At 65.4% G+C, this 25352-nt stretch overlaps 1 long non-coding RNA gene across 1 annotated transcript; it reads left to right on the top strand.

Moving 5' to 3' along the window:
• The first annotated feature begins 665 nt into the window (after window positions 1–665).
• On the top strand, window positions 666–25243 carry LOC143770493 (uncharacterized). Its single transcript, XR_013214640.1, has 4 exons — window positions 666–1453; window positions 24488–24510; window positions 24929–25003; window positions 25198–25243. It is a non-coding gene; the product is annotated as an uncharacterized LOC143770493 (long non-coding RNA).
• The last annotated feature ends 109 nt before the right edge of the window (window positions 25244–25352 follow it).

The raw sequence follows: 25352 nt of genomic DNA on the forward strand, positions 1-25352 counted from the left end.
TAAGAAGAGTACTGTCACTGTGGTGTAGGGCCTTAAAATGTCTCGGGATTGTTTTTAGCATAGATGGATCACGTTGGGTGGCAGCTGCTTCAATTCCCAAAACGTGCTCCCTAATTCTTACTTTAACTGTCTTGTTGTCATACCGACATAAATTAGCCTGCAGGGGCAAGTAGCATAATAAATAGTATATCTGGTAGTACAGGTAATCCGCTTCCTAATAGTATAGCTCCTGCTGCCATTTGAATTATTAAACACATTACACCTATCCACATTTGGGCATGTGACACAACGGCCGCAGGGGGCACAATCCCCTATAGATGGAATATCATCAAGGAAGGTCCTTGGTCCCTGTCCCACGTAATGGCTCTTTACCAGGTGAACCCTCAGGTTCCTTGCCCGCCTAAATGTTAACAACGGTTTCTTAGGAAGGAACTTGCTGATAATCGGGTCAACCTGTAAAATGGGCCAGGCCTTGGTGAGTGCCTCTCTGATTTTATCCGCCTGTAGGTGGAATGTGGTGATAAACCTAAGTTGATCAACCCCAGATTTAGCTTTATCTACCTGCGGTTTATACAAGAGATGATTGCGGGTCGAATGTTTGGCCCTATGATAGGCCTTTTTAATAATCCGTTTGCTATATCCACGTTCGGAAAAATGTGCCGAAAGCTACCCAGCCCGTCTCTCGAAGTCAACATCCGTAGAGCAGATCCTCCGTAAACGGAGGAACTGCCCAAACGGTACTGATGACACCATGTGACGGGGATGGCAGGAGGAAGCATGCAGCACCGTATTCGTTGCCGTAACTTTACGGAAGATATCAGTACTAATATTCCCCGCCTCATCTTTCATAATCATGACATCAAGGAAACTAATCCTGGACTTATCCCACTCGCAAGTGAGTGTAATGTTAAGATCATTGCTGTTGAGACGTCCTATGAGCTGCTCCAGGTCAATGGCCTCACCCTGCCAGACAAAAAGGATGTCATCGATGTACCGCATCCAAAAGGGGACATGGTCCATCGATGACAGCCTGTGTGACAGGAAGAGGTCCCTCTCCCACAGCCCCAGGAACAGGTTAGCATAGGCCAGCGCAAAGGCTGCGCCCATGGCTGTCCCCTGGAGCTGTAGGTAGAAGGACCCCTTAAAAAGATTTTTCAACACTTTTTAAAAAAATGTTATATACCATCAAAATGTAAAGGATATGACTTGAGAATATCATGTGAACTGAAGGTTTTTGTAGCTTCTTAGCATACGAGACTGGTGAGCTGCCTGTCTAGAATGTATTTATACAGGTGTGTCTTGATTTATATAAGGATCATTTAGATAAACAGGTTCATTATGCAGCGTGAAAGTGAAAGTTTGACATCTTCCTGGTGTGTCTATTTGTATTGAAGAAAGTAAAAGAAGACAATTAGTTTACGTAGTAGAAAAGACTCTGACATTCGTACTGCAGGTAAGAAACAAGGCAAAATCTATCTATCTGAACTGTTACATTTATTGTATACTTCTAGTTTATTGTTCCTTTTTTTGAAAGTGTTGTAAAATTGTTGCAAAAGGGAGTGCCGAAAAAGTGGCAAATTCCAACAATGACTCCAGCAGAGTCTTGTGTACATTATCCAAGTCCCGAGCCTTAAGGTACCATCACACTAAACGATATCGCTAGCGATCCGTGACGTTGCAGCGTCCTGGCTAGCGATATCGTTGAGTGTGACACGCAGCAGCGATCGGGATCCTGCTATGATATCGCTGGTCGTTGAAGAAAGTTCAGAACTTTATTTGGTCGTCAGATCGCCGTGTATCGTCGTGTTTGACACCAAAAGCAACGATACCAGCGATGTTTTACTCTGGTAACCAGGGTAAACATTGGGTTGCTAAGCGCAGGGCCGCACTTAGTAACCCGATGTTTACCCTGGTTACCAGTGTAAAATGTAAAAAAACAAACAGTACATGCTTACCTTCGCATCCCCGGGCGTCCGCTTCCCACACTCACTGAGCGCCGGCCGCAAACTGAAAGTACAGCACAGCGGTCACGTCACCGCTCTGCTGTTAGGGCCGGGCTCAGTCAGTGCAGGAAGCGGACGCCGGGGGACGCGAATGTAAGTATGTAGTGTTTGGTTTTTTTACATTTTACGCTGGTAACCAGGGTAAACATCGGGTTACTAAGTGCGGCCCTGCGCTTAGCAACCCGATGTTTACCCTGGTTACCCGGGGACCTCGGCATCGTTGGTCGCTGGAGAGCGGTCTGTGTGACAGCTCCCCAGCGACCAAACAGCGACGCTGCAGCGATCGGCATCATTGTCTGTATCGCTGCAGCGTCGCTAAGTGTGACGGTACCTTAACATGTAAGGGGGACAATGATATATAAAAGTACAATGGTGTGATACGGCCCCTTGTGGTCCCACACTTATTTATGCACCAGTAATGGAATTATGAGCTGCCGCACATGATGACGCCAATGGGCCCTGCCAATATTGATGGGCATATAGGGTCAAAGTTTCCTGGCCGCCAGCTTGCAGGATGATTGGGAGGCAAACGCAGAGACCGAAAGCCCAAGGTCATTTGGTAGTACCAGTCACAGAGTACCCCATTAGGTTCTAGCTACTCAAAGTCCAGCAGAATTATCAGTAACACAGTGCCTCCACGTAGTGCCAGACATACAAAGCTCTTGTTAATAATGCAAGATACATAGTATCTCTAATAATGACAGTAACGCAAAGCCCCTCAGTAGTGGCAGTCTTACAATGCTCCCATGGAGCCCCTCCGTAGTGCGGTGATACATGCCCCCAATGTGCTGTCAACAAAATTGAGACCATCGATACTTCTTGCAACCAATAGTCCCTCAGTTCTGCCAGTTGCAATCCCCTCAGGTTATACTAACAACAATCAGCTTAACATCTATAATATAACGCTGGGAGCGTCACTCTGTCCGAAGCCTTTATAGACTGCGCAAGCGCAAGCGCCGGCGCAGTCTGGACCCCACAGAGCGACGCTCCCAGGAGATCGCGGTATGCGTAAGCGCTGAACGCACACCGCGATCTCCAACAGAGAAACAGGGACGAGCCAGGAGGCGGAGGGTGAGTATACTTACCTGTCCCGTTCCACCGACGCCATTCCGGGCCATGAATATCCCCCTGCTCCCGGAATCGGCGCCTGCGCAGTCCGCGCTTTCCGGCGCCATTTTCTTGAAGACACACTGCAATGTGTCTTCAAGAAAATGGCGCCGGAAAGCACGGACTGCGCAGGTGCCGATTCCTGAAGCAGGGGGATATTCATGGCCCGTAATGGCGTCGGTGGAACGGGACAGGTAAGTATACTCACCCTCCGCAAGTAACAAACTGCTGTGCCATGAGGCTGTGGCACTTCATGCCACAGCTATTTGTTACTTACGCCACTTACGTCCACAGCCACCGCACCCACCACAGCCACCGCACCCAGCACAGCCACGCACAGCCGCCGCACCGAGCACAGCCGCCGCACCGAGCACAGCCGCCGCACCCAGCACAGCCACGCACAGCCGCGCACAGCCACGCACAGCCGCCGCACCCAGTACAGCCGCCGCACCCAGTACAGCCGCCGCACCCAGCACAGCCACGCACAGCCGCCCACAGCCACGCACAGCCGCCCACAGCCACCCACAGCCGCCGCACCCAGTACAGCCGCCGCACCCAGCACAGCCACGCACAGCCACCCACAGCCGCCGCACCCACCACAGCCACCGCACCCAGCACAGCCACACACAGCCGCCGCACCCAGCACAGCCGCCTACAGCCACGCACAGCCGCTGCACCCAGCACAGCCACACACAGCCGCCCACAGCCACGCACAGGCGCCTACAGCCACGCACAGCCACCGCACCCAGCACAGCCGCCGCACCCAGCACAACCACGCACAGCCGCCGCACCCAGCACAGCCGCCGCACCCAGCACAGCCGCCGCACCCAGCACAGCCACGCACAGCCGCCCACAGCCACGCACAGCCGCCCACAGCCACGCACAGCCATGCACAGCCGCCGCACCCGGCACAGCCGCCGCACCCAGCACAGCCGCCGCACCAAGCACAGCCACGCACAGCCGCCGCACTCAGCACAGCCATCCACAGCCGCCGCACCCAGCACAGCCACGCACAGCCGCCCACAGCCACACACAGCCGCCGCACCCAGTACAGCCGCCGCACCCAGCACAGCCACGCACAGCCACCCACAGCCGCCGCACCCACCACAGCCACCGCACCCAGCACAGCCACGCACAGCCGCCGCACCCAGCACAGCCGCCTACAGCCACGCACAGCCGCTGCACCCAGCACAGCCACGCACAGCCACCCACAGCCACGCACAGGCGCCTACAGCCACGCACAGCCACCGCACCCAGCACAGCCGCCGCACCCAGCACAGCCACGCACCCAGAACAGCCGTCCACAGCCACCGCACCCAGCACAGCCACGCACAGCCGCCTACAGCCACACACAGCCGCCTACAGCCACGCACAGCCGCCGCACCCAGCACAGCCGCCGCACCCAGCACAGCCGCCGCACCCAGCACAGCCACGCACAGCCGCCCACAGCCACGCACAGCCGCCTACAGCCACGCACAGCCGCTGCACCCAGCACAGCCACCGCACCCAGCACAGCCGTCCACAGCCGCCGCACCCAGCACAGCCACGCACAGCCGCCGCACCCACCACAGCCACCGCACCCAGCACAGTGACGCACAGCCGCCGCACCCCAGCACAGCCGCCGCACCCCAGCACAGCCGCCCACAGCCACCCACAGCCACGCACAGCCGCTGCACCTAGCACAGCCACCGCACCCAGCACAGCCGTCCACAGCCGCCGCACCCAGCACAGCCACCCACAGCCGCCCGCACCCAGCACAGCCACGCACAACCGCGCCACATACAGCCGCCCGCACTCAGCACAGCCGCCGCACTCAGCACAGCCACCGCACCCAGCACAGCCGCCCACAGCCACGCACAGCCGCCTACAGCCACGCACAGCCGCCGCACCCAGAACAGCCGCCGCACCCAGCACAGCCGCTGCACCCAGCACAGCCGCTGCACCCAGCACAGCCACACACAGCCGCCGCACCCAGCACAGCCACCGCACCCAGCACAGCCGTCCACAGCCGCCGCACCCAGCACAGCCACGCACAGCCGCCCACAGCCACGCACAGCCGCCTAGAGCCACGCACAGCCACTGCACCCAGCACAGCCACGCACAGCCACCCACTGCCCCCGCACCCAGCACAGCCGCCACAGCCACGCACAGCCGCCGCCCACAGCCACACACAGCCGCTGCACCCAGCACAGCCACCGCACCCAGCACAGCCACCCACAGCCGCCCGCACCCAGCAGCGCCACGCACAGCCGCCGCACCCAGCACAGCCGCCGCACCCAGCACAGCCACGCACAGCCGCCCACAGCCACGCACAGCCACGCACAGCCGCCGCACCCAGCACAGCCGCCGCACCCAGCACAGCCGCCGCACCCAGCACAGCCACGCACAGCCGCCCACAGCCGCCGCACCCAGCACAGCCACTGCACTCAGCACAGCCGTCCACAGCCGCCGCACCCAGCACAGCCACGCACAGCCGCCCACAGCCACGCACAGCCGCCTACAGCCACGCACAGCCACCGCACCCAGCACAGCCGCCGCACCCAGCACAGCCACGCACAGCCGCCCACAGCCATGCACAGCCGCCCACAGCCACGCACAGCCGCCGCACCCAGCACAGCCACCGCACCCAGAACAGCCATCCACAGCCGCCGCACCCAGCACAGCCACGCACAGCCGCCTACAGCCACACACAGCCGCCTACAGCCACGCACAGCCGCCGCACCCAGCACAGCCGCCGCACCCAGCACAACCACGCACAGCCACCCACAGCCGCCCGCACCCAGCACAGCCACGCACAACCGCGCCACATACAGCCGCCCGCACTCAGCACAGCCGCCGCACTCAGCACAGCCACCGCACCCAGCACAGCCGCCCACAGCCACGCACAGCCGCCTACAGCCACGCACAGCCGCCGCACCCAGCACAGCCGCCGCACCCAGCACAGCCGCCGCACCCAGTACAGCCGCCGCACCCAGCACAGCCACGCACAGCCACCCACAGCCGCCGCACCCAGCACAGCCACCGCACCCAGAACAGCCGTCCACAGCCACCGCACCCAGCACAGCCGCCTACAGCCACGCACAGCCGCTGCACCCAGCACAGCCACGCACAGCCACCCACAGCCACGCACAGGCGCCTACAGCCACGCACAGCCACCGCACCCAGCAGAGCCGCCGCACCCAGCACAGCCACGCACAGCCGCCGCACCCAGCACAGCCGCCGCACCCAGCACAGCTGCCGCACCCAGCACAGCCACGCACAGCCGCCCACAGCCACGCACAGCCACGCACAGCCACCGCACCCAGCACAGCTGCCGCACCCAGCACAGCCGCCGCACCCAGCACAGCCACGCACAGCCGCCCACAGCCGCCGCACCCAGCACAGCCGCCGCACTCAGCACAGCCGTCCACAGCCGCCGCACCCAGCACAGCCACGCACAGCCGCCCACAGCCACGCACAGCCGCCTACAGCCACGCACAGCCACCGCACCCAGCACAGCCGCCGCACCCAGCACAGCCGCCGCACCCAGCACAGCCACGCACAGCCGCCCACACCAACGCACAGCCGCCCACAGCCACGCACAGCCGCCGCACCCAGCACAGCCACCGCACCCAGAACAGCCGTCCACAGCCACTGCACCCAGCACAGCCACGCACAGCCGCCTACAGCCACACACAGCCGCCTACAGCCACGCACAGCCGCCGCACCCAGCACAGCCGCCGCACCCAGCACAGCCGCCGCACCCAGCACAGCCACGCACAGCCGCCCACAGCCACGCACAGCCGCCTACAGCCACGCACAGCCGCTGCACCCAGCACAGCCACCGCACCCAGCACAGCCGTCCACAGCCGCCGCACCCAGCACAGCCACGCACAGCCGCCGCACCCACCACAGCCACCGCACCCAGCACAGTGACGCACAGCCGCCGCACCCCAGCACAGCCGCCGCACCCCAGCACAGCCGCCCACAGCCACCCACAGCCACGCACAGCCGCTGCACCTAGCACAGCCACCGCACCCAGCACAGCCGTCCACAGCCGCCGCACCCAGCACAGCCACCCACAGCCGCCCGCACCCAGCACAGCCACGCACAACCGCGCCACATACAGCCGCCCGCACTCAGCACAGCCGCCGCACTCAGCACAGCCACCGCACCCAGCACAGCCGCCCACAGCCACGCACAGCCGCCTACAGCCACGCACAGCCGCCGCACCCAGAACAGCCGCCGCACCCAGCACAGCCGCTGCACCCAGCACAGCCGCTGCACCCAGCACAGCCACACACAGCCGCCGCACCCAGCACAGCCACCGCACCCAGCACAGCCGTCCACAGCCGCCGCACCCAGCACAGCCACGCACAGCCGCCCACAGCCACGCACAGCCGCCTAGAGCCACGCACAGCCACTGCACCCAGCACAGCCATGCACAGCCACCCACTGCCCCCGCACCCAGCACAGCCGCCACAGCCACGCACAGCCGCCGCCCACAGCCACACACAGCCGCTGCACCCAGCACAGCCACCGCACCCAGCACAGCCACCCACAGCCGCCCGCACCCAGCAGCGCCACGCACAGCCGCCGCACCCAGCACAGCCGCCGCACCCAGCACAGCCACGCACAGCCGCCCACAGCCACGCACAGCCACGCACAGCCGCCGCACCCAGCACAGCCGCCGCACCCAGCACAGCCGCCGCACCCAGCACAGCCACGCACAGCCGCCCACAGCCGCCGCACCCAGCACAGCCACCGCACTCAGCACAGCCGTCCACAGCCGCCGCACCCAGCACAGCCACGCACAGCCGCCCACAGCCACGCACAGCCGCCTACAGCCACGCACAGCCACCGCACCCAGCACAGCCGCCGCACCCAGCACAGCCACGCACAGCCGCCCACAGCCACGCACAGCCGCCCACAGCCACGCACAGCCGCCGCACCCAGCACAGCCACTGCACCCAGAACAGCCATCCACAGCCGCCGCACCCAGCACAGCCACGCACAGCCGCCTACAGCCACACACAGCCGCCTACAGCCACGCACAGCCGCCGCACCCAGCACAGCCGCCGCACCCAGCACAGCCGCCGCACCCAGCACAGCCACGCACAGCCACCCACAGCCGCCCGCACCCAGCACAGCCACGCACAACCGCGCCACATACAGCCGCCCGCACTCAGCACAGCCGCCGCACTCAGCACAGCCACCGCACCCAGCACAGCCGCCCACAGCCACGCACAGCCGCCTACAGCCACGCACAGCCGCCGCACCCAGCACAGCCGCCGCACCCAGCACAGCCGCTGCACCCAGCACAGCCGCTGCACCCAGCACAGCCACACACAGCCGCCGCACCCAGCACAGCCACCGCACCCAGCACAGCCTTCCACAGCCGCCGCACCCAGCACAGCCACGCACAGCCGCCCACAGCCACGCACAGCCGCCTAGAGCCACGCACAGCCACTGCACCCAGCACAGCCACGCACAGCCGCCCACAGCCACGCACAGCCGCCTAGAGCCACGCACAGCCGCCGCACCCACCACAGCCACCGCACCCAGCACAGCCACACACAGCCGCCGCACCCAGCACAGCCGCCTACAGCCACGCACAGCCGCTGCACCCAGCACAGCCACACACAGCCGCCCACAGCCACGCACAGGCGCCTACAGCCACGCACAGCCACCGCACCCAGCACAGCCGCCGCACCCAGCACAACCACGCACAGCCGCCGCACCCAGCACAGCCGCCGCACCCAGCACAGCCGCCGCACCCAGCACAGCCACGCACAGCCGCCCACAGCCACGCACAGCCGCCCACAGCCACGCACAGCCATGCACAGCCGCCGCACCCGGCACAGCCGCCGCACCCAGCACAGCCGCCGCACCAAGCACAGCCACGCACAGCCGCCGCACTCAGCACAGCCATCCACAGCCGCCGCACCCAGCACAGCCACGCACAGCCGCCCACAGCCACACACAGCCGCCGCACCCAGTACAGCCGCCGCACCCAGCACAGCCACGCACAGCCACCCACAGCCGCCGCACCCACCACAGCCACCGCACCCAGCACAGCCACGCACAGCCGCCGCACCCAGCACAGCCGCCTACAGCCACGCACAGCCGCTGCACCCAGCACAGCCACGCACAGCCACCCACAGCCACGCACAGGCGCCTACAGCCACGCACAGCCACCGCACCCAGCACAGCCGCCGCACCCAGCACAGCCACGCACCCAGAACAGCCGTCCACAGCCACCGCACCCAGCACAGCCACGCACAGCCGCCTACAGCCACACACAGCCGCCTACAGCCACGCACAGCCGCCGCACCCAGCACAGCCGCCGCACCCAGCACAGCCGCCGCACCCAGCACAGCCACGCACAGCCGCCCACAGCCACGCACAGCCGCCTACAGCCACGCACAGCCGCTGCACCCAGCACAGCCACCGCACCCAGCACAGCCGTCCACAGCCGCCGCACCCAGCACAGCCACGCACAGCCGCCGCACCCACCACAGCCACCGCACCCAGCACAGTGACGCACAGCCGCCGCACCCCAGCACAGCCGCCGCACCCCAGCACAGCCGCCCACAGCCACCCACAGCCACGCACAGCCGCTGCACCTAGCACAGCCACCGCACCCAGCACAGCCGTCCACAGCCGCCGCACCCAGCACAGCCACCCACAGCCGCCCGCACCCAGCACAGCCACGCACAACCGCGCCACATACAGCCGCCCGCACTCAGCACAGCCGCCGCACTCAGCACAGCCACCGCACCCAGCACAGCCGCCCACAGCCACGCACAGCCGCCTACAGCCACGCACAGCCGCCGCACCCAGAACAGCCGCCGCACCCAGCACAGCCGCTGCACCCAGCACAGCCGCTGCACCCAGCACAGCCACACACAGCCGCCGCACCCAGCACAGCCACCGCACCCAGCACAGCCGTCCACAGCCGCCGCACCCAGCACAGCCACGCACAGCCGCCCACAGCCACGCACAGCCGCCTAGAGCCACGCACAGCCACTGCACCCAGCACAGCCACGCACAGCCACCCACTGCCCCCGCACCCAGCACAGCCGCCACAGCCACGCACAGCCGCCGCCCACAGCCACACACAGCCGCTGCACCCAGCACAGCCACCGCACCCAGCACAGCCACCCACAGCCGCCCGCACCCAGCAGCGCCACGCACAGCCGCCGCACCCAGCACAGCCGCCGCACCCAGCACAGCCACGCACAGCCGCCCACAGCCACGCACAGCCACGCACAGCCGCCGCACCCAGCACAGCCGCCGCACCCAGCACAGCCGCCGCACCCAGCACAGCCACGCACAGCCGCCCACAGCCGCCGCACCCAGCACAGCCACTGCACTCAGCACAGCCGTCCACAGCCGCCGCACCCAGCACAGCCACGCACAGCCGCCCACAGCCACGCACAGCCGCCTACAGCCACGCACAGCCACCGCACCCAGCACAGCCGCCGCACCCAGCACAGCCACGCACAGCCGCCCACAGCCATGCACAGCCGCCCACAGCCACGCACAGCCGCCGCACCCAGCACAGCCACCGCACCCAGAACAGCCATCCACAGCCGCCGCACCCAGCACAGCCACGCACAGCCGCCTACAGCCACACACAGCCGCCTACAGCCACGCACAGCCGCCGCACCCAGCACAGCCGCCGCACCCAGCACAACCACGCACAGCCACCCACAGCCGCCCGCACCCAGCACAGCCACGCACAACCGCGCCACATACAGCCGCCCGCACTCAGCACAGCCGCCGCACTCAGCACAGCCACCGCACCCAGCACAGCCGCCCACAGCCACGCACAGCCGCCTACAGCCACGCACAGCCGCCGCACCCAGCACAGCCGCCGCACCCAGCACAGCCGCCGCACCCAGTACAGCCGCCGCACCCAGCACAGCCACGCACAGCCACCCACAGCCGCCGCACCCAGCACAGCCACCGCACCCAGAACAGCCGTCCACAGCCACCGCACCCAGCACAGCCGCCTACAGCCACGCACAGCCGCTGCACCCAGCACAGCCACGCACAGCCACCCACAGCCACGCACAGGCGCCTACAGCCACGCACAGCCACCGCACCCAGCAGAGCCGCCGCACCCAGCACAGCCACGCACAGCCGCCGCACCCAGCACAGCCGCCGCACCCAGCACAGCTGCCGCACCCAGCACAGCCACGCACAGCCGCCCACAGCCACGCACAGCCACGCACAGCCACCGCACCCAGCACAGCTGCCGCACCCAGCACAGCCGCCGCACCCAGCACAGCCACGCACAGCCGCCCACAGCCGCCGCACCCAGCACAGCCGCCGCACTCAGCACAGCCGTCCACAGCCGCCGCACCCAGCACAGCCACGCACAGCCGCCCACAGCCACGCACAGCCGCCTACAGCCACGCACAGCCACCGCACCCAGCACAGCCGCCGCACCCAGCACAGCCGCCGCACCCAGCACAGCCACGCACAGCCGCCCACACCAACGCACAGCCGCCCACAGCCACGCACAGCCGCCGCACCCAGCACAGCCACCGCACCCAGAACAGCCGTCCACAGCCACTGCACCCAGCACAGCCACGCACAGCCGCCTACAGCCACACACAGCCGCCTACAGCCACGCACAGCCGCCGCACCCAGCACAGCCGCCGCACCCAGCACAGCCGCCGCACCCAGCACAGCCACGCACAGCCGCCCACAGCCACGCACAGCCGCCTACAGCCACGCACAGCCGCTGCACCCAGCACAGCCACCGCACCCAGCACAGCCGTCCACAGCCGCCGCACCCAGCACAGCCACGCACAGCCGCCGCACCCACCACAGCCACCGCACCCAGCACAGTGACGCACAGCCGCCGCACCCCAGCACAGCCGCCGCACCCCAGCACAGCCGCCCACAGCCACCCACAGCCACGCACAGCCGCTGCACCTAGCACAGCCACCGCACCCAGCACAGCCGTCCACAGCCGCCGCACCCAGCACAGCCACCCACAGCCGCCCGCACCCAGCACAGCCACGCACAACCGCGCCACATACAGCCGCCCGCACTCAGCACAGCCGCCGCACTCAGCACAGCCACCGCACCCAGCACAGCCGCCCACAGCCACGCACAGCCGCCTACAGCCACGCACAGCCGCCGCACCCAGAACAGCCGCCGCACCCAGCACAGCCGCTGCACCCAGCACAGCCGCTGCACCCAGCACAGCCACACACAGCCGCCGCACCCAGCACAGCCACCGCACCCAGCACAGCCGTCCACAGCCGCCGCACCCAGCACAGCCACGCACAGCCGCCCACAGCCACGCACAGCCGCCTAGAGCCACGCACAGCCACTGCACCCAGCACAGCCATGCACAGCCACCCACTGCCCCCGCACCCAGCACAGCCGCCACAGCCACGCACAGCCGCCGCCCACAGCCACACACAGCCGCTGCACCCAGCACAGCCACCGCACCCAGCACAGCCACCCACAGCCGCCCGCACCCAGCAGCGCCACGCACAGCCGCCGCACCCAGCACAGCCGCCGCACCCAGCACAGCCACGCACAGCCGCCCACAGCCACGCACAGCCACGCACAGCCGCCGCACCCAGCACAGCCGCCGCACCCAGCACAGCCGCCGCACCCAGCACAGCCACGCACAGCCGCCCACAGCCGCCGCACCCAGCACAGCCACCGCACTCAGCACAGCCGTCCACAGCCGCCGCACCCAGCACAGCCACGCACAGCCGCCCACAGCCACGCACAGCCGCCTACAGCCACGCACAGCCACCGCACCCAGCACAGCCGCCGCACCCAGCACAGCCACGCACAGCCGCCCACAGCCACGCACAGCCGCCCACAGCCACGCACAGCCGCCGCACCCAGCACAGCCACTGCACCCAGAACAGCCATCCACAGCCGCCGCACCCAGCACAGCCACGCACAGCCGCCTACAGCCACACACAGCCGCCTACAGCCACGCACAGCCGCCGCACCCAGCACAGCCGCCGCACCCAGCACAGCCGCCGCACCCAGCACAGCCACGCACAGCCACCCACAGCCGCCCGCACCCAGCACAGCCACGCACAACCGCGCCACATACAGCCGCCCGCACTCAGCACAGCCGCCGCACTCAGCACAGCCACCGCACCCAGCACAGCCGCCCACAGCCACGCACAGCCGCCTACAGCCACGCACAGCCGCCGCACCCAGCACAGCCGCCGCACCCAGCACAGCCGCTGCACCCAGCACAGCCGCTGCACCCAGCACAGCCACACACAGCCGCCGCACCCAGCACAGCCACCGCACCCAGCACAGCCGTCCACAGCCGCCGCACCCAGCACAGCCACGCACAGCCGCCCACAGCCACGCACAGCCGCCTAGAGCCACGCACAGCCACTGCACCCAGCACAGCCACGCACAGCCACCCACTGCCCCCGCACCCAGCACAGCCGCCACAGCCACGCACAGCCGCCGCCCACAGCCACACACAGCCGCTGCACCCAGCACAGCCACCGCACCCAGCACAGCCACCCACAGCCGCCCGCACCCAGCAGCGCCACGCACAGCCGCCGCACCCAGCACAGCCGCCGCACCCAGTACAGCCGCCGCACCCAGTACAGCCGCCGCACCCAGCACAGCCACGCACAGCCGCCCACAGCCACGCACAGCCGCCCACAGCCACCCACAGCCGCCGCACCCAGTACAGCCGCCGCACCCAGCACAGCCACGCACAGCCACCCACAGCCGCCGCACCCACCACAGCCACCGCACCCAGCACAGCCACACACAGCCGCCGCACCCAGCACAGCCGCCTACAGCCACGCACAGCCGCTGCACCCAGCACAGCCACACACAGCCGCCCACAGCCACGCACAGGCGCCTACAGCCACGCACAGCCACCGCACTAAGCACAGCCGCCGCACCCAGCACAACCACGCACAGCCGCCGCACCCAGCACAGCCGCCGCACCCAGCACAGCCGCCGCACCCAGCACAGCCACGCACAGCCGCCCACAGCCACGCACAGCCGCCCACAGCCATGCACAGCCATGCACAGCCGCCGCACCCGGCACAGCCGCCGCACCCAGCACAGCCGCCGCACCAAGCACAGCCACGCACAGCCGCCGCACTCAGCACAGCCATCCACAGCCGCCGCACCCAGCACAGCCACGCACAGCCGCCCACAGCCACACACAGCCGCCGCACCCAGTACAGCCGCCGCACCCAGCACAGCCACGCACAGCCACCCACAGCCGCCGCACCCACCACAGCCACCGCACCCAGCACAGCCACGCACAGCCGCCGCACCCAGCACAGCCGCCTACAGCCACGCACAGCCGCTGCACCCAGCACAGCCACGCACAGCCGCCCACAGCCACGCACAGGCGCCTACAGCCACGCACAGCCACCGCACCCAGCACAGCCGCCGCACCCAGCACAGCCACGCACAGCCGCCGCACCCAGCACAGCCGCCGCACCCAGCACAGCCGCCGCACCCAGCACAGCCACGCACAGCCGCCCACAGCCACGCACAGCCACGCACAGCCACCGCACCCAGCACAGCTGCCGCACCCAGCACAGCCGCCGCACCCAGCACAGCCACGCACAGCCGCCCACAGCCGCCGCACCCAGCACAGCCGCCGCACTCAGCACAGCCGTCCACAGCCGCCGCACCCAGCACAGCCACGCACAGCCGCCCACAGCCACGCACAGCCGCCTACAGCCACGCACAGCCACCGCACCCAGCACAGCCGCCGCACCCAGCACAGCCGCCGCACCCAGCACAGCCACGCACAGCCGCCCACACCAACGCACAGCCGCCCACAGCCACGCACAGCCGCCGCACCCAGCACAGCCACCGCACCCAGAACAGCCGTCCACAGCCACCGCACCCAGCACAGCCACGCACAGCCGCCTACAGCCACACACAGCCGCCTACAGCCACGCACAGCCGCCGCACCCAGCACAGCCGCCGCACCCAGCACAGCCGCCGCACCCAGCACAGCCACGCACAGCCGCCCACAGCCACGCACAGCCGCCTACAGCCACGCACAGCCGCTGCACCCAGCACAGCCACCGCACCCAGCACAGCCGTCCACAGCCGCCGCACCCAGCACAGCCACGCACAGCCGCCGCACCCACCACAGCCACCGCACCCAGCACAGTGACGCACAGCCGCCGCACCCCAGCACAGCCGCCGCACCCCAGCACAGCCGCCCACAGCCACCCACAGCCACGCACAGCCGCTGCACCTAGCACAGCCACCGCACCCAGCACAGCCGTCCACAGCCGCCGCACCCAGCACAGCCACCCACAGCCGCCCGCACCCAGCACAGCCACGCACAACCGCGCCACATACAGCCGCCCGCACTCAGCACAGCCGCCGCACTCAGCACAGCCACCGCACCCAGCACAGCCGCCCACAGCCACGCACAGCCGCCTACAGCCACGCACAGCCGCCGCACCCAGAACAGCCGCCGCACCCAGCACAGCCGCTGCACCCAGCACAGCCGCTGCACCCAGCACAGCCACACACAGCCGCCGCACCCAGCACAGCCACCGCACCCAGCACAGCCGTCCACAGCCGCCGCACCCAGCACAGCCACGCACAGCCGCCCACAGCCACGCACAGCCGCCTAGAGCCACGCACAGCCACTGCACCCAGCACAGCCACGCACAGCCACCCACTGCCCCCGCACCCAGCACAGCCGCCACAGCCACGCACAGCCGCCGCCCACAGCCACACACAGCCGCTGCACCCAGCACAGCCACCGCACCCAGCACAGCCACCCACAGCCGCCCGCACCCAGCAGCGCCACGCACAGCCGCCGCACCCAGCACAGCCGCCGCACCCAGCACAGCCACGCACAGCCGCCCACAGCCACGCACAGCCACGCACAGCCGCCGCACCCAGCACAGCCGCCGCACCCAGCACAGCCGCCGCACCCAGCACAGCCACGCACAGCCGCCCACAGCCGCCGCACCCAGCACAGCCACCGCACTCAGCACAGCCGTCCACAGCCGCCGCACCCAGCACAGCCACGCACAGCCGCCCACAGCCACGCACAGCCGCCTACAGCCACGCACAGCCACCGCACCCAGCACAGCCGCCGCACCCAGCACAGCCACGCACAGCCGCCCACAGCCACGCACAGCCGCCCACAGCCACGCACAGCCGCCGCACCCAGCACAGCCACCGCACCCAGAACAGCCATCCACAGCCGCCGCACCCAGCACAGCCACGCACAGCCGCCTACAGCCACACACAGCCGCCTACAGCCACGCACAGCCGCCGCACCCAGCACAGCCGCCGCACCCAGCACAGCCGCCGCACCCAGCACAGCCACGCACAGCCACCCACAGCCGCCCGCACCCAGCACAGCCACGCACAACCGCACCACATACAGCCGCCCGCACTCAGCACAGCCGCCGCACTCAGCACAGCCACCGCACCCAGCACAGCCGCCCACAGCCACGCACAGCCGCCTACAGCCACGCACAGCCGCCGCACCCAGCACAGCCGCCGCACCCAGCACAGCCGCTGCACCCAGCACAGCCGCTGCACCCAGCACAGCCACACACAGCCGCCGCACCCAGCACAGCCACCGCACCCAGCACAGCCGTCCACAGCCGCCGCACCCAGCACAGCCACGCACAGCCGCCCACAGCCACGCACAGCCGCCTAGAGCCACGCACAGCCACTGCACCCAGCACAGCCACGCACAGCCACCCACTGCCCCCGCACCCAGCACAGCCGCCACAGCCACGCACAGCCGCCGCCCACAGCCACACACAGCCGCTGCACCCAGCACAGCCACCGCACCCAGCACAGCCACCCACAGCCGCCCGCACCCAGCAGCGCCACGCACAGCCGCCGCACCCAGCACAGCCGCCGCACCCAGTACAGCCGCCGCACCCAGTACAGCCGCCGCACCCAGCACAGCCACGCACAGCCGCCCACAGCCACGCACAGCCGCCCACAGCCACCCACAGCCGCCGCACCCAGTACAGCCGCCGCACCCAGCACAGCCACGCACAGCCACCCACAGCCGCCGCACCCACCACAGCCACCGCACCCAGCACAGCCACACACAGCCGCCGCACCCAGCACAGCCGCCTACAGCCACGCACAGCCGCTGCACCCAGCACAGCCACACACAGCCGCCCACAGCCACGCACAGGCGCCTACAGCCACGCACAGCCACCGCACTAAGCACAGCCGCCGCACCCAGCACAACCACGCACAGCCGCCGCACCCAGCACAGCCGCCGCACCCAGCACAGCCGCCGCACCCAGCACAGCCACGCACAGCCGCCCACAGCCACGCACAGCCGCCCACAGCCACGCACAGCCATGCACAGCCGCCGCACCCGGCACAGCCGCCGCACCCAGCACAGCCGCCGCACCAAGCACAGCCACGCACAGCCGCCGCACTCAGCACAGCCATCCACAGCCGCCGCACCCAGCACAGCCACGCACAGCCGCCCACAGCCACACACAGCCGCCGCACCCAGTACAGCCGCCGCACCCAGCACAGCCACGCACAGCCACCCACAGCCGCCGCACCCACCACAGCCACCGCACCCAGCACAGCCACGCACAGCCGCCGCACCCAGCACAGCCGCCTACAGCCACGCACAGCCGCTGCACCCAGCACAGCCACGCACAGCCGCCCACAGCCACGCACAGGCGCCTACAGCCACGCACAGCCACCGCACCCAGCACAGCCGCCGCACCCAGCACAGCCACGCACAGCCGCCGCACCCAGCACAGCCGCCGCACCCAGCACAGCCGCCGCACCCAGCACAGCCACGCACAGCCGCCCACAGCCACGCACAGCCACGCACAGCCACCGCACCCAGCACAGCTGCCGCACCCAGCACAGCCGCCGCACCCAGCACAGCCACGCACAGCCGCCCACAGCCGCCACACCCAGCACAGCCGCCGCACTCAGCACAGCCGTCCACAGCCGCCGCACCCAGCACAGCCACCGCACCCAGCACAGCCGCCGCACCCAGCACAGCCGCCGCACCCAGCACAGCCACGCACAGCCGCCCACACCAACGCACAGCCGCCCACAGCCACGCACAGCCGCCGCACCCAGCACAGCCACCGCACCCAGAACAGCCGTCCACAGCCACCGCACCCAGCACAGCCACGCACAGCCGCCTACAGCCACACACAGCCGCCTACAGCCACGCACAGCCGCCGCACCCAGCACAGCCGCCGCACCCAGCACAGCCGCCGCACCCAGCACAGCCACGCACAGCCGCCCACAGCCACGCACAGCCGCCTACAGCCACGCACAGCCGCTGCACCCAGCACAGCCACCGCACCCAGCACAGCCGTCCACAGCCGCCGCACCCAGCACAGCCACGCACAGCCGCCGCACCCACCACAGCCACCGCACCCAGCACAGTGACGCACAGCCGCCGCACCCCAGCACAGCCGCCGCACCCCAGCACAGCCGCCCACAGCCACCCACAGCCACGCACAGCCGCTGCACCTAGCACAGCCACCGCACCCAGCACAGCCGTCCACAGCCGCCGCACCCAGCACAGCCACCCACAGCCGCCCGCACCCAGCACAGCCACGCACAACCGCGCCACATACAGCCGCCCGCACTCAGCACAGCCGCCGCACTCAGCACAGCCACCGCACCCAGCACAGCCGCCCACAGCCACGCACAGCCGCCTACAGCCACGCACAGCCGCCGCACCCAGAACAGCCGCCGCACCCAGCACAGCCGCTGCACCCAGCACAGCCGCTGCACCCAGCACAGCCACACACAGCCGCCGCACCCAGCACAGCCACCGCACTCAGCACAGCCGTCCACAGCCGCCGCACCCAGCACAGCCACGCACAGCCGCCCACAGCCACGCACAGCCGCCTAGAGCCACGCACAGCCACTTCACCCAGCACAGCCACGCACAGCCACCCACTGCCCCCGCACCCAGCACAGCCGCCACAGCCACGCACAGCCGCCGCCCACAGCCACACACAGCCGCTGCACCCAGCACAGCCACCGCACCCAGCACAGCCACCCACAGCCGCCTGCACCCAGCAGCGCCACGCACAGCCGCCGCACCCAGCACAGCCGCCGCACCCAGCACAGCCACGCACAGCCGCCCACAGCCACGCACAGCCACGCACAGCCGCCGCACCCAGCACAGCCGCCGCACCCAGCACAGCCGCCGCACCCAGCACAGCCACGCACAGCCGCCCACAGCCGCCGCACCCAGCACAGCCACCGCACTCAGCACAGCCGTCCACAGCCGCCGCACCCAGCACAGCCACGCACAGCCGCCCACAGCCACGCACAGCCGCCTACAGCCACGCACAGCCACCGCACCCAGCACAGCCGCCGCACCCAGCACAGCCACGCACAGCCGCCCACAGCCACGCACAGCCGCTCACAGCCACGCACAGCCGCCGCACCCAGCACAGCCACCGCACCCAGAACAGCCATCCACAGCCGCCGCACCCAGCACAGCCACGCACAGCCGCCTACAGCCACACACAGCCGCCTACAGCCACGCACAGCCGCCGCACCCAGCACAGCCGCCGCACCCAGCACAGCCGCCGCACCCAGCACAGCCACGCACAGCCACCCACAGCCGCCCGCACCCAGCACAGCCACGCACAACCGCGCCACATACAGCCGCCCGCACTCAGCACAGCCGCCGCACTCAGCACAGCCACCGCACCCAGCACAGCCGCCCACAGCCACGCACAGCCGCCTACAGCCACGCACAGCCGCCGCACCCAGCACAGCCGCCGCACCCAGCACAGCCACTGCACCCAGCACCGCCGCTGCACCCAGCACAGCCACACACAGCCGCCGCACCCAGCACAGCCACCGCACCCAGCACAGCCGTCCACAGCCGCCGCACCCAGCACAGCCACGCACAGCCGCCCACAGCCACGCACAGCCGCCTAGAGCCACGCACAGCCACTGCACCCAGCACAGCCACGCACAGCCACCCACTGCCCCCGCACCCAGCACAGCCGCCACAGCCACGCACAGCCGCCGCCCACAGCCACACACAGCCGCTGCACCCAGCACAGCCACCGCACCCAGCACAGCCACCCACAGCCGCCCGCACCCAGCAGCGCCACGCACAGCCGCCGCACCCAGCACAGCCGCCGCACCCAGCACAGCCACGCACAGCCGCCCACAGCCACGCACAGCCACGCACAGCCGCCGCACCCAGCACAGCCGCCGCACCCAGCACAGCCGCCGCACCCAGCACAGCCACGCACAGCCGCCCACAGCCGCCGCACCCAGCACAGCCACCGCACTCAGCACAGCCGTCCACAGCCGCCGCACCCAGCACAGCCACGCACAGCCGCCCACAGCCACGCACAGCCGCCTACAGCCACGCACAGCCACCGCACCCAGCACAGCCGCCGCACCCAGCACAGCCACGCACAGCCGCCCACAGCCACGCACAGCCGCCCACAGCCACGCACAGCCGCCGCACCCAGCACAGCCACCGCACCCAGAACAGCCATCCACAGCCGCCGCACCCAGCACAGCCACGCACAGCCGCCTACAGCCACACACAGCCGCCTACAGCCACGCACAGCCGCCGCACCCAGCACAGCCGCCGCACCCAGAACAGCCATCCACAGCCGCCGCACCCAGCACAGCCACGCACAGCCGCCTACAGCCACACACAGCCGCCTACAGCCACGCACAGCCGCCGCACCCAGCACAGCCGCCGCACCCAGCACAGCCGCCGCACCCAGCACAGCCACGCACAGCCGCCTACAGCCACGCACAGCCGCTGCACCCAGCACAGCCACCGCACCCAGCACAGCCGTCCACAGCCGCCGCACCCAGCACAGCCACGCACAGCCGCCGCACCCACCACAGCCACCGCACCCAGCACAGCGACGCACAGCCGCCGCACCCCAGCACAGCCGCCGCACCCCAGCACAGCTGCCGACAGCCACCCACAGCCACGCACAGCCGCTGCACCTAGCACAGCCACCGCACCCAGCACAGCCGTCCACAGCCGCCGCACCCAGCACAGCCACCCACAGCCGCCCGCACCCAGCACAGCCACGCACAACCGCGCCACATACAGCCGCCCGCACTCAGCACAGCCGCCGCACTCAGCACAGCCACCGCACCCAGCACAGCCGCCCACAGCCACGCACAGCCGCCTACAGCCACGCACAGCCGCCGCACCCAGCACAGCCGCCGCACCCAGCACAGCCGCTGCACCCACCACAGCCGCTGCACCCAGCACAGCCACACACAGCCGCCGCACCCAGCACAGCCACCGCACCCAGCACAGCCATCCACAGCCGCCGCACCCAGCACAGCCACGCACAGCCGCCCACAGCCACGCACAGCCGCCTAGAGCCACGCACAGCCACTGCACCCAGCACAGCCACGCACAGCCACCCACTGCCCCCGCACCCAGCACAGCCGCCGCACCCAGCACAGCCACGCACAGCCGCCGCCCACAGCCACACACAGCCGCTGCACCCAGCACAGCCACTGCACCCAGCATAGCCACCCACAGCCGCCCGCACCCAGCAGCGCCACGCACAGCCGCCCGCACTCAGCACAGCCGCCCGCACTCAGCACAGCCGCCCGCACTCAGCACAGCTGCCCGCACTCCGCACAGCCGCCCGCACTCAGCACAGCCGCCCGCACTCAGCACAGCCGCCCGCACTCCGCACAGCCGCCCGCACTCCGCACAGCCGCCCGCACTCCGCACAGCCGCCCGCAATGATGGGGGCGCAGGATGGAGCAGCACGTGATAGGATGGGGGCGCAGGATGGGAGCACATGACAGGATGGGGATGCAGGATGGAGCAGCACATGACACGGTGGAGCAGCACATGACAGGATGGGGCGCAGGATGGAGCAGCACATGACACGGTGGAGCAGCACATGACAGGATGGGGGCGCAGGATGGAGCAGCACATGACAGGATGAGAGAGCAAGATGGGAGCAGCACATACCAGGATGGAGACCATATACCAATATAAATGCTCGCCACCCGGGCGTAGAACGGGTTCAATAGCTAGTTTATTATAATGGTTTGAGACGGGGAGCTGTTTCCAAAACCCTTGGGCATAGTCTTATCTTCTGATGGGGCATGTTCAATTTCTCTGGCCAATGGTGGACAGTTTGGTGGCTAGCTTATACATTAGTTAATGACTGACAGTATTGAGTATGAGCTCCACATGCAGAAAACTCCGCAATTAATGCCTCGACTGGTATCAGCGAGGTTATTAATGGTTGTCTGAGGAAGGTTCTACCACTGGTTGCACTTGGGCAAATCATCAAGATCCTCTGCTGGCAGCTCCTGTGCAATCACTGACCAATGATGTCCGGATTGTGGTCAATGGGTCAATGGGAAACAAGTCCGGAGGCGCTGCAGCCATGGGAGCACATTTAGACCAAGCTGGTGGATCACAGTAGTATGAGAAACATGCGACCTGAAGTTTTTGTGTTGAAAAACAGCTTCTTGGACACTATGGAGAAATGGCCACACCTTTGCTTTGACCACGAAACCAATGTATCACCAAGATGTTAGTGCACTTGGGATGAACAATAGAGGTGTCTGGCTACCATACATTAGGCCAATCCATCCCATAATCTCAGGAGTAGGACCAGTGTAATGTTCTCTCATGATGACCTCTTCATGACGTTGCCCATATGGCCTTGTCATATCTGAAGAATGGCAGCTAGTGATCCATTCTGTACTGCAAGTGAAATTGGGCATCACATATAAAGCCTAAGGCAGCAAATAGTGTAAACCATCAGAAGGTGTTTGCACGACATTGGGCTACGAGCTGGACATCCAGCTACAGATGCTCCATTGTCCTCACACTACCGCTCTAAAAAGCTATCATGGTGCAGAGCATGATGGCAATGGAGGCTGGAATGGAAGTCGATCCTCTTCCTTGATGAGTCTGACTTTTCTCTTGGATGCAATGAAAGCCGGAGATTAGTCGGAAAGCCAAGTGGGTTATACAAATGAAGTCTTCCTGAGGAAGCATGATAGTGTCCCACTAGGTATTTTTCAACATGACAACGCCAAACCACATGGTGGTGCTACTGTGAGCAGCTTGTGTGGCCTAAATGTGCTTCCATGTCTTCAGTGTCTCAAGACTTGTCTCCATCGAGGACATCGGACACGTCATTGGTCTGTGCTTTCACAGGAGCTGCCAGCAATGGATCTTGATGATTTGCCTAAGTGCATTCAGCGGCAGAACCTTCTTCAGATGACCATCAATAACCTCAGTGATAGCTGTAAAACTCAGTGATAGCTGTAAGTTCCAGGATTTCTGCACGTGACTCAGTCTCCAGACTGAATAAATCAAGATGTCTTTAACATTTGTTTTCCATTCTTTCATCATTTGCAGATCAGTAACATTTCCATAATTCTTCAACTTTCTCGGCAATGTAATTTCAATGCTGAGTAGTATATATACAGTGTATAAACATATATAGCGAGTGAAATAAGTATTACTGAAATATACTGAAATTTACTTGACACTTCGTACAAAAGCCTTTGTTGGTGATGAAGCTTTAAGATGCCTCCTGTATGGAGAAACTAGTTGCAGGTATTGCTGAGGTGTGATTTTGGCTTCATTCATCTTGAAGCTTCATCACCAACAAAAGCTTTTGTGCAGAGTATTAAATAACTTTCAGTAAACATGTTCAATACTTTTTCCCTGTGTCATTTCTCATTACTTCACATACGGTAACTTAGCTTATGGACATCTATGGTTTGATTTTTTTTTAACTGTGCGGATTGGATGTGTTGTTACCGACATCTGGTGAGAATTTCATGTTAATAGCACCTTTAGAAATAGGCAGGACAGTCAAGAGGTCCGGGGTCAGAACCAAAAGGGCTCATTATAGACAAAGGGAAAAGACAAACATGTAGTCAGGAAACAGTCCGAGGCCAGAGTACCAGGAAGGTAGTGGATCAAGACACAGGGGTAAGTCAAATGGATGGTCAAAAAAGGTAGATTCAAGATCATCAATGGAGATCAGGATATAACTCAAACACCACTAAAGCAAAGCTACAACTGGCAAAGGTCTGACAGTTGTCAGCTAAATAGCCCTGTAATTACCCAGAATAGATGACACCTGGAGGAGATCCCACAGACCTAGCCAGATAGGACGGCTGAGATATCAATCAGAACCCTCACTCCTATGTCTCAGATTGGGCAGCACTCACAATCCTGATAGCTCAGCCAGTCCTCGAACACATGGTGCAGCAGAGCATTCACTTACCATCTCCCGAGGGCACCCTGAGTGGTGGAACTGTGAAAAGTACAAAACCATGCAACATTGTATGTATCTAGTGTATGTGTCTCTATAGATAATTTTAATTGTTTTCTCTTATTTTCTGCATTTTAGGATTTTTACATTCTTCAATGGAAGTAAGTCATGTGACTATTGTATTTATGGTGTTATAGTACTGACTATGCTAAAACTTGTAGCTACACAGTTATACACAAGCTGGGACAGATATCAGACTTTTCAACATTTTGACACTGCTGGCCATACTCAGAAGGGGGAATTTGAAGTTCTATGTAAATGAACTGCTTTAATTATCATATTATCCAAGTGAATAAGATTAATCTGTAGGACCGGATACGGCCACAGCCGCCAGGTATTGTGTTGTTTCAATATAAACTTTTAAGAAATTTAATGTGAAGTCCAAAGTGGACAACCCCCAATAGTCCTCAACGATCACATCCAATATGGCGGCCACCACATGTGACATTTTTCTAATGTATTTTCTGTGTGAACAAAATAAAATAGAGAATGAAAATAAAACATTTATATTTCTTTTAGATGCTGATAAGATGGTATCACAATGTTATGAACTTTTTGGGTAACTACTGGCATCTATTTCTCATTTTTGGATTGGTAAGTTAAGATCTCATACATTTTTTTTTAGAACCAAATGACTGTACTGGGTCTGTTCATAATAAATTTCTATAGGGGTCACATCTTTATTTTGTTTATTCAGAGCTCCAAACCCCCAATTTTTACAGTGTTGAAGAATGAAATACAATTTTTAAACTGTATATCCATCTAATTAAATATATTGTACCTTTTAGGTTGTGCTCATTTGGCAACAATGGAAAATACATTCATTGCTTCATTGCTGGATGAAGCAGTAACCACGCAGAGAAGTGAGATTCTAAGAAGCCAAGATCCTTTTGAAAAAATAAGTCAATATTTGGATACATTTAAAATGATCAATATGCTTTTT

The sequence above is a fragment of the Ranitomeya variabilis genome, chromosome 4 (genome assembly GCF_051348905.1).
Source record: "Ranitomeya variabilis isolate aRanVar5 chromosome 4, aRanVar5.hap1, whole genome shotgun sequence".
NCBI lineage: Eukaryota > Metazoa > Chordata > Amphibia > Anura > Dendrobatidae > Ranitomeya > Ranitomeya variabilis.